This window comes from Arachis hypogaea, chromosome 18, assembly GCF_003086295.3.
Source record: "Arachis hypogaea cultivar Tifrunner chromosome 18, arahy.Tifrunner.gnm2.J5K5, whole genome shotgun sequence".
NCBI classification, from domain to species: Eukaryota; Viridiplantae; Streptophyta; class Magnoliopsida; order Fabales; family Fabaceae; genus Arachis; species Arachis hypogaea.
The window spans coordinates 42,249,979-42,260,747 of NC_092053.1; the positions used below are offsets into that span (position 1 = coordinate 42,249,979).

General features: G+C 41.2%; 1 non-coding gene across 1 annotated transcript; it reads left to right on the top strand.

Annotated features, from left to right (window-relative positions):
- The first annotated feature begins 10,665 nt into the window (after positions 1-10,665).
- Positions 10,666-10,769, top strand: LOC112774592 (small nucleolar RNA R71). The gene has a single exon (XR_003189072.1). It is a non-coding gene; the product is annotated as a small nucleolar RNA R71 (small nucleolar RNA).

Below are 10,769 nucleotides of genomic sequence, written 5' to 3' on the forward strand. Positions count from 1 at the left end.
AGCGTTTTTTGCGTTTTCTGCACGTGGCGCATGTCACGCGTACGCGTCGATGATCTAATTTGCTTGTCACGCGTACGCGTCAAATACGCGCACGCATCGCTGTGCATCTTCGCTTTTCACGCATACGCGTCAGGTACACGCACACGTCGCCATGGAAAGTTCCAAATCACGCGCACGCGTCAGGTACACGCACGCATCAGGTACGCGCACGCGTCGCTCCTCGCTGTCATCTCTTTTAATTCTTGTGCTGCAGAAACTCCATCAGATCCAGCCGAATGCTACCTAAAATAAACACAATTGCACAAGACTCAAAGTAGCATCCATAGTGGCTAAAAGATGATTAATTCTTGATTAAACTTAACAAATTAAATGCAAATTCACTAGGAAAAGATAGGAAAGATGCTCACGCATCACAACACCAAACTTGAATTGTTGCTTGTCCTCAAGCAACCAAAATTAATATAGGCTTAGGATGTGAATTTGCATGAGAATGAGAGTTCGATTAAGCTCATGTCTCTTCTTATAATGGGGTTTACAACTGCAATCTTTAATAGTTTTGGCATCTCACTCTCCTTTGAATCAGAAGGATGTCACTGTCATTCGGACTTAGAATCCGGATTATATTATGAATTCTCTGATCTTTTGTAACTCAATTTAACCCTTGAACACAACAATTTTTTTCTTTGATTCTTTTTTTTTGGTGCTTTGCACCTTGAGCCTAGCCGTGACTTTAAATGTTTTGTCTCAAGCTTAACTTGACACAGAAACACCACAAGCACTTAACTGGGGAACTCTCTTTAAGTTCTGATTTTCCTTTCAGTTACTCCCAGATAGTGGTGCTCAAAGTCTTTGGCATACTCTGTTAATACCAATTGATCTCGACTCTAAATGTTTTGTCTCAAAGATTACTTGACACAAGAACACCACAAGCATGTGACTAGGGAAACAACTCTTTGAGCTTTTAATCATGTCTGACCTCCCTAGTCATTGATCCTCAGAGCATTGGACCTTGCTTCTCTCTTTTTTTTTTCAAGGATCAACTTTTAAAATTTTCAGAAAATTCATAATAGTTCTCTAAATTCCTGTTCCTTGTACATCAACATCCTTTGATTTAAATTCAACTATGCACTGTTCATATCATGCATTCAGAAGTACACTTAATACCACCACAATTAAGTAAATAAGACTACTCTTAAATTTAAACTCAATTTCTCATGCACTACATCTTTTCTCCTTTCTTTTTGATTTCAAGCTTAGTGGGCAATACATGAGACATCTTTCAGAATTAAAGCAATTACCGAAAAACTAAAATAGAACCTAGCAATCTAACTAGTAAAGGATCATGAAATAAACAAAGCAAAATAGTAGAAAATTGAAACATAACATAGTAAAAGTGAGAAGGAATATAGAATGAAAGGAACTCAACCAGCTCAGTTATCCTCGCGGTCGTGTTATTCTTCAAGTTTTGCTCCTCGGTGAAGATGATTCGCCTCCCTTTGGTACCATAAAATTAGACAGCAAAGCTATAAGTGAAGCGTCAACACCAAACTTAAAGGTTTGCTTGTCCTCAAGCAAAGAAGAACTGAAAACAAAGACAAAGAGTATGAGGAAAGAAGAATAAAAGGATAAAAGAACAAGAGAGAATTAGGATTGGGAGGTGGATAATTTGAAATCAGGCGCTGAGGTGGTTTAATTGGGCGTCGCATGCGACGCGTAAGGCACGCGTACGTGTGAATCGCGAGAATTTCAAGTGACGCGTACGCGTCGGGGATGCGTATGCATGGACGGACAGGATGGGAAAACGACGCGCACGTGTCAGGGACGCGTTCGCGTGGTGGGGCTTGTGCACCCAGCATAGTTTCAGCCCCACACCAGCATAACTCTTTGACCAAACACCTTTTACGCCGATTTTACTCATCCACGCGTGCGCGTACTTGATGTGTATGCGTGGAGTGCCAAAATCGCAAATGACGCGCACGCGTCATGGACGCGTTCGCGTGAGCATGTTTGTGCGCCAGGGACACTTCCTGTGCCACTCCCGCGTAACTCTCTGTTCACTTTTATTTTTCACGCACACACATATGACGCGTACGCGTCAGCGACGCTTGCGCGTCGTGTGCTCATTTTTTTTTCGCCTGAAGTGTTCGGTTCCTGTTACAAAATAGCTGCATGATCAGAAAAATAGTAAAAACTCAATAAAAATTAAATAAATAAGAAAACTACTACTACAAAAAATAACTAAGGATACGAAATCATCGGGTTGCCTCCCGAAAAGCGCTTCTTTAACGTCACTAGCTTGACGGTCAGCTCCTCTAAGGAGGAGGATCATAGGGGCTCAGCTCTTCACCCCTTACTTTAAACATCTTTCCTGTGACTCCATAAATTAGCTCAATATGCTCCAGAGAGAGAATTCTGTTTACTGTGTAAGTCCATACTGGATTCTTAGTCAATACCACCTTCATTACTGGGGGGAAACCTTCAATGGGGATCTTTTTATTTTTCCATCCCCTGGGTATTTTCTTCTTTTTGGGAACCTCCTCCTTGGTGTATGATGCATTCCCAACACCAAACTTAGGTTTGATGTCAGGAGGAATTTTATTGATTTTCACCAAAGGAGGTTTGAGCTGCAGATTCTGCTGTGCATCATCAGGGGGTTCTTGAAGGTTTGGATCAATAAGCTCAGTCTGCATACACCTCTCTTCTTCACCTGTTGATGCACGGAAAACTTGTCTCTCAACAAATCTCCTTTCGGCAAGTGTACTGAATTTGTCGTCAAGTAAAAACTCACAATAGAGTGAGGTCGAATCCCACAGGGATTGATTGATCAAGCAACTTTAATTAGAAGAATGTTCTAGTTGAGCGAATCCAGAATTTGGGTTGAGAGTTACAGAAAATAAAATGGCGGGAATGTAAATAACAGAAAAGTAAACGCTAGAATTAAAGGACTGGAAGTAAATGACTAAAAATAAATTGCAGAATTGTAAATGGGAATGGGGATTTGCTCATAAAAGTAAATGGCAGAAATTAAAGAGAATGGGTAAGATTAGAGATGGGGAGTTCATTGGGCTTAGGAGATGTTGCAATTCTCCGGATCAAGTTCATTTTCATCTCTTCCTCAATCAATGCACTCATTGATCTCCTTGGCAATCTTAAGTGATTGAATTACAATTTCTTGCAATTGAATCTCTCAAATCTTGATCAATAGCCAATTCCTTGGTCAACTGCTCATGAGAAGAGATGAAGTATGGTCACTGATTATACCACATGCATTTCCCAAATCAAGTATTGAGAGGGTTATAGTCACATACCCATCTAAACCCAATTTGGTCCAGCATGAGAAAGCATTTCTAGCTTGATCTCTTCATTCCTCTTTCAAGGTTCAAAAGAGATCCAAGTTTGAATAGCTTCTCTTCCAAGATAACTACTCAATGGGATGAAGATCGAAAGCTTTCAAGTAAAATCAAGAGAAAAGATGGAAGAAGAATAATGAAAATTAGTATTGATCCATCAAATTACAACAGAGCTCCCTAACCCAATGAAAGGGGTTTAGTTGTTCATAGCTCTTGAAAATGAAAATAAAGATGGAGAATACATCACAGAACTAGAAATTGTAGAGAAAGTAAAATACAGAGAGTAATTCTCTTTTTCCAACTTTCAGAACTCTCTTAACAATTCAAAGCTACTCCTATATATACTACTCTTCTCAGCTTCTAGTTTGCTCTTCAATTCTTGGGCCTTTGGATCTTGAGTTTGAAGCAGTTCTTTTCTTCATTTGGGCTTGGCTTTACTTGCAGAGAGAAAGTGCTAAGTGGGCAGAGATTTTAGCTCAGGGCGTTAGGGGTGTTAACATTTAGTGAAAGTATAAGTTCGAGATCGTTAGTGACACTTAACATTTTCACTAACGTTCCAATGTACCTCTTTGCCTCACGTTAGAGCCCATGTTAACTAGGTTAACGTGGCTTCTAACTTGGCCTTGCCAAACTTCGAGAATGTTAGTGACACTCAACATTGTCACTAACGTTCCAGTGTGCCCCTATTTGCTTCACGTTAAAGTCCACGTTAACTAGGTTAACGTGGCTTCTAACGTGGCCTTGCCAAACTTCGAGAACGTTAGTGACACTCAACATTGTCACTAACGTTCCAATGTGCCCCTAGATCTCACGTTAGAGTCCACGTTAACTAGGTTAACGTGGCTTCTAACGTGGCCATTCTTAGCCATCCCAACGTTAGTGACAATGTTGAGTGTCACTAACGTTGGCTCATCTTTCATTCCTCATCGTTAGCTTCCACGTTAACTAAGTTAACGTGGAAGTTAACGTGGCTCCTTGGGGGGTTGTGTGGTTGCTTCCAACGTTAGTGACAATGTTGAGTGTCACTAACGTTGTCGACAACTCTCACTTCTCATGTTAGCTCCCACGTTAACTTGGTTAACGTAGGAGTTAACGTGGTGTGTTGCATCCTTAGGCCAACGTTAGTGACAATGTTGAATGTCACTAACGTTGGCTTCTCTTCCCCCTTTAACGTTAGAGGCCACGTTAACTAGGTTAACGTGGGCTCTAACGTGGCCACTAATGAGTGTTTGCCAACGTTAGTGACAATGTTAAGTGTCACTAATGTTGGCTCAACTTCCCTTCTCCACGTTAGAGTGCACGTTAACTTAGTTAACGTGACTCTTAACGTGGGCAATGATGGCTTTGAGAGTATTATTGGCAATCACTTTTCTCATTAACTTTGCAAGTTACCTCCGTTTCCTTGCTTCCTTTGGTCCTGAAATCAAGCAACAGAGTGCATCAAAGTTCTAGTCCAAGTCATGGGTAATGCATCATACAATTTGTCACTAAATTCATGCAAAATTCTCATGAAATAATGTAAAATGCACAATGTATGTTTGAATCAAGGTGTAGGTGAATATCTACCCAAAACTAGCTTATTTCCTAAAGAAATGCATGAAACTACCCTAAAAACAGTAAAGAAAAGGTCAGTGAAACTGACCAAGATGCCCTGGCATCACAACACCAAACTTAAAGCTTGCTTGTCCCTAAGCAAGTACTGGAACAAGAGAATGATGAATGGAATATCCAGAGGAAGGAGTCATTCTTGTGGAAGTCATGTTACTGATTTTATGGTGGTTTCATACATGGCAACTTAGGTTCATTCCATTACTGGCTTTCAGACTTTTATCATGTCCCTAAACACTTACTTTGTTTATATCCCATGAGACTTTTATTCATTGATCCTTTTATTGTTATTTCAAGGGTTATTTGTGTTATTTAGGCTAAGTGCTCTGTAAGGGGGCAACTCTTTAAGATAAGCTTTCAGCCAACACTCCCGAACCAGTTGGTTCAAGGTGCTAGGTGTTGAAGCACCCCTAAGGACTTACTCCCTCAAGTCTCTCCCCCATACATACACACCACAGACATATAGTTCATTTATTTTCTTTCTTGAGACCTTGGTGTCCAGCACCTCTTTGGGTTACTAAATGCTCTGTAGTGAGGGTTACTCTTGATAGTGGAATTTCAGCTGATAATCCTAGGTTAGTTAACCCAAGTTACCAGGTGATAAAGCACCCCTGAGAGCTTATTCATCCAAGTAGATCCCTCACACAGGAGCACCACAGACACTTGTCTCAAGGTCCAAACCATTGGTGCCTAGCCTTATTGCTTACTCTTTTTCTTTTGTTTTTTCACTTCCATTGTTCTTTCCCTTTTCTCTTATTAGGATCTTGTTATTAACTTAGTCTCATGGGTATATCCAAAGTCAAGTATTCAGGATAGATAGTTGTCCTCCTAGCCTTGTGGTTGAACCAACTTAGCTAACTTATGACTACCCCAAAGATTCATGAATGCACTTCCATATTATGAACTCTACTCTGGTCCTTTAAAAACATAAACATTCTCTTCTTCATTTGATTTAAAGGGACAAGCTTACAAGAAAGTAAAGTAAGGATGCAGTGACATAAAGACTAGTGCACATAGACTTTCTTCAATACCAAAAACTTAAAAGACATAATTAAAAAAGGTTTAAACATAACATGGAAGCAAGTTCTATTTCATACAAGATATTCCTTATTTAAAACATAGAGAAAGATGGAACAAAGAAGGAACTCCACTACCTTTTACTGTTGTGGATGTCCATGCTCTTTTCCTTGCTTGTCCTCCTTGTTTCCTCTTGCATTTCCTCACATCCTTGCCAATCTTGCTTGCTTCCAATCCTCAAGTGCCTTCCTCACTGACTCATGACTCTCTTCCACCCTTTGTCTTTCCTTTCATGCTAATTCATCCTTCATTTCGTCATACTTGGCTATTCTTGGATGCAATATTGGCAGCTGTCCCACTAAGTAACCGAGCCTGGCTTGAGTGTTTATATGATGTCCTGTTTCACTCATGTAAACTCCTTCTGCGAATGCCCTTTGCTCATCCAATAGTTTTGCCTATTCTATTTGTCTTCGATGCATCTCATGTATGTGCGCCCCTTGATGTGCTTGGATGTTGATTAGCCTCTGGGTGGATTCTTGTTGCTCGTTTTGCCTTTGTTCCATCCTGTTGAATGTTTCTCCCCATTGTTGTCCTTGACTTAGTTGCTGTTCCATCATTTGCCTTTGCTACTCACCTTGCTGAGTCATCCATCTTGAAAGTGTTTCCTCTTGCTGCCCCATCATCTGTAGTTGAAGCTCTTTCTGTGCTCCTTGGCTTTCCAAATATTGTCTAGACAAGCCATCAATGGCCTCCTGCAATTGGTGCATGTCCAAGGTTTGTTGTGCTTGACCCTCTAAGACTTGTCCTTCCACTACTTGAGGGGCTGTTTTCTTCCTTTGCTTCCGCTGAGACAAAAGGGATGCTGCAGCTTTCATCCTTGTACAGTTATTGGGATGCCTTCCTTTATCCACATGGGGTTCTCATCTTCAAAAACTACCCCAGCTTTCTTGCATATTCGGTAAATAGTGCTGGGGCAACCTAACATTCCTCTTGAGTCGCTTTTCTCTGCCATCTTTCTAATACCTTCAGCTATGAGTTCATGAACCTTGATTTCTCCTCCCTTCAGTATACAGTGCACCATTGTGGCTCTCTTGACATTCACCTCCGAGTTGTTTGCAGCTGGGAGAATAGACCTTCTCACTAGCTCAAACCACCCCTTGGCTTTAGGAGTGAGATCTGTTCTCTTGATGAACTTTGGGTTATTTCCCGCACCCCTTTCCCAGTCAGCTCCTGGTACACAAATATCTTGCAGAATCTGGTCATAATTGGGGTTGTCCAATCTTGAGTGATAGCTTTCTTCTTCAAATTGTATAGACCGTAGCTTCAATGCCCTCATGACACTCATGGGACCAAAGTCCACCATCTTTCCTCTCACAAAGCTTGTGTAAGACTCATCCTTCTTATCATATCGAACCGCATTTGCATAAAATTCTCTTATGAGATTTGCATTCACCTTAATGACCGGGTCAGTGAGGAGCTCCCATCTTCTCCTTTCTATCTTCTCTGTAATTTCGGGGCACTCAGTCTTTGTAACTTGAAATTCCAGCTCATAAATGATTTCCTTATCAACCATCCACCCGTATTGCAATGTATGATGCAAGCTTCTAAATCTCCTTTCATCATATGGGTGTTCTTCCATGGGTTCCTTTTCCTTCCTTCTTTTAGAACCCGAAGACGCCATGAATGATAGTTAATATGTGAAGGTGGTAAGGTTGTGGAAACTTTTGGTTGTTTAGGGTTTTATGGCAATGAAGAGAGTGAGGGGAGGAATGTTTGTAATCGGATAGAGGGTGTCTTGTACCTAAAGGAAGAGTGGTGAAGGGTGTGTGATGACAATGAAGGGTGGTACGGACAAGGGTCGTTTATATAGAGAAATTGTGAGAGAATGGAGGGTGTAGATTGATGAAGTGGTCACTTGATGGACGGTTGGGGTTATGCATGGCTAGAAGACAAGGATCATCACTTTTTGATGGGGATTGCTCGGTCTTCTAGGGGTGCCATTTTTTCAATGTTGCATGGCAACATTTTCCGATGTATTCCCTTTTTAGAACAAGTGTGTAGCCCCTCCTTTTGTGGTGTCCGAACCTTCTTTGTTTGGTTGTCCAATCTATCCCTTTTTATGCTCCTTTTCTTTTTCTATAAAGACAAACTAAGAAAAGTAAGAAAAGATATTAAAATGACCATATGAACTTTACGGCTAATATTAATAAAAGAGAAGAAAGGATTTGATTTTTTTATTTATGAATTCCAACTAACTAACCAACTATTGGTGGGTCCTTATATGCATCTTGGTGGCACCATGGGGTGACACCAAACTTAGTTTGAAGCAATGTGATGAAAAGTTTTGTTCAAAGCTCCCAAGACTAGCATGCATCTTGGTTTGCTTTGAACACCAAACTTGTTCTTCACTATATACTGCATGATAAAGATTTCACCAAGTGTTTGTCAAGTTTGGGTTGAAATTCATAAACATTGATTTATTTATTATTTTAAAAACATATAAAACATGGGTTGCCTCCCATGAAGCGCTTCTTTAGCATCACTAGCTTGACGTTTTTCCTTCATCAGGGTGGTTGGTAGTGCTTAAAGTCCTCCCCTCTTGCTGTGGACTTATATCCATTGGTTGGATCAATGATCTCCACATGTTTCAGGGAAAGAACTCTGTTGATAGTAAAGACCTTGGGTAACTGAGATGGTACAGTGGGGAGATTAGGGGGAATATCTGGGAAGTAAGCTGAGACAACTCTATCCCCTGGAGAGAAATCTTCCGTAGGGATTTTCTTGTTCCTCCACCTCCTTGGAACCTTCTTCTTTGTTTCTTTTGATGTTGCCTTCCCCTTGGTGACCTCTTTTTCTAAAGGAGTTGTGGTGCTGTCTTCACCTGCCTCTAGAGGTTTAGGTTCCTCCAACTTTTCCTTGAGCTGTGGCAATTGCTGTTTTCCTTGTTTATCTATTAAGGGGATCTCAAAATGAACTGACTATGCTTCAGTGCTTGTTTCCTCCTTCAGTGTCTCTTTAATGATTTGTGCTTAGTTCCTTGTCCTCTTGATCTGTTTCTTGTGAGAGTTTGAAAACATTGAAGCTGAGTCGTTCATCATGGATTCTCAATATTAGCTCCCCTTTCTCTACATCGATAAGTGCTTTGGCCATAGCTAGGAATGGTCTTCCCAATATGATTGGATGAGTGTGACTCTCTTCCATGTCCAGGATGACAAAGTCTGTTGGGAGAAAGTATTTCCCAACTTTTAGCAACACATTTTCCACCACTCCTATTGCTTGCTTTTGAGTTTTGTCAGCCAGTCTGATGATTATATATGTGGGTATTATCTCATTGATCTGCAGCCTCTTTGCCAGGGATAAGGGTAGTAAGTTGATGCTGGCCCCCAAATCACATAGTGCTCTATCGAACATAGTTTCACCTATGGCACAAGGGATGTGAAAACTCCCTGGATCTCTTCTTTTTGTAGGCAACTCAGGTTGAATAAGGGCACTACATTCCTTGTTCATCACTATAGTCTGGCCTCCTTTGAGTGAGCCTTTCCTGGGAAGAAGTTCCTTCATATACTTGATGAATGCAGGCGTTTGTTGAATTGCCTTGATGAATGGCATGTTCACATGCAGAGATGCAAACAAGTCTAGGAACCTTGAGTATATTCTTTTTCCCACAACACCATTGAGCAGTTGAGGGAAGGGTGCATAGAGCTTCAGCAGCTCTTGTTGTGAGATTTCTGGTTCTTGGCGATTTCTATCCTCCTCCTTTGTTGAGTTGTCTTCAGGTTGTTTGCAAAGTTTGCCTTGCTTGTCTTCAGTCTCTTGATCACTCGCAGTGACCAGTTTGCAATATTCCCATCTTACTTTCTTTGCTTTTCCTTTGGGGTTTTTCTCCGTGTCACTTGGGAAGCTATCAGTAGGTTTGGGAATCTTCTCAGCTAAATATCCCACCTGAAATTCCAGCTTCCTGATGGTCTCTCCCTGGTTCTTAATATTGGCTCGCACCTCCTCTTTGAACACCTTATTTTCTTGAATCTCTTGGCATATTCCTTCAAGTAAGGCTTCAATCTTAGAGAGCTTGTCATCAATTAATGAGTGATTCGGAGCAGATGTGCTGTTTTGGTTTTGATAGGCGTGTGGAGAAGTGTTGTTGTGGGGGTGTTGAGATGTCCTCTGTGTGAATTGCTGGTGAGCTGCATTGTTGTTGGAGTTGTAACGTCTCTGGTCTTAGTTTTGATCTTGCTCACTTCCCCACCCAAAGTTTGGGTGGTTTCTCCATCCAGGGTTATAGGTCTTGGAGTATGGATCATAGTTTTTCCTTGGTGAATTCCCAATGTAGTTGGCTTACTCCTGACTCCCCTCTGCTTCTTCATTCACTCCTTCTTGGGTTGTTGATGAAGTGGAGATTGCTGCTACTTGGTTCATCTCCATCTTCTTGGTGAGGTCAGCCAGCTGCTGGGTAATGAGCTTGTTTTGGGCCAATAGAGCATCTACATTGTTTAGCTCCATTACTCCTCTTGTGTTCCCTCTTTCGGAAGCATAGAAGTAGTCGTTCTCTGCTACTGTTTCAATAATATCTATGGGTTCCTCAATAGTCTTCTTCTTGTTCAAAGATCCTCTGGATGAATGGTCTACGGCCTTCTTTGACTCATAAGAGAGTCCTTCATAGAAAATGTGCAGCTGCACCCATTCGTTGAACATGTCAGGTGGACACCTCCTTGTTAAGTCCTTGAACCTCTCCCATGCTTCATATAGAGTCTCACCATCTTGTTGCCTGAAAGTTTGGACCTCAACTCTCAGCCT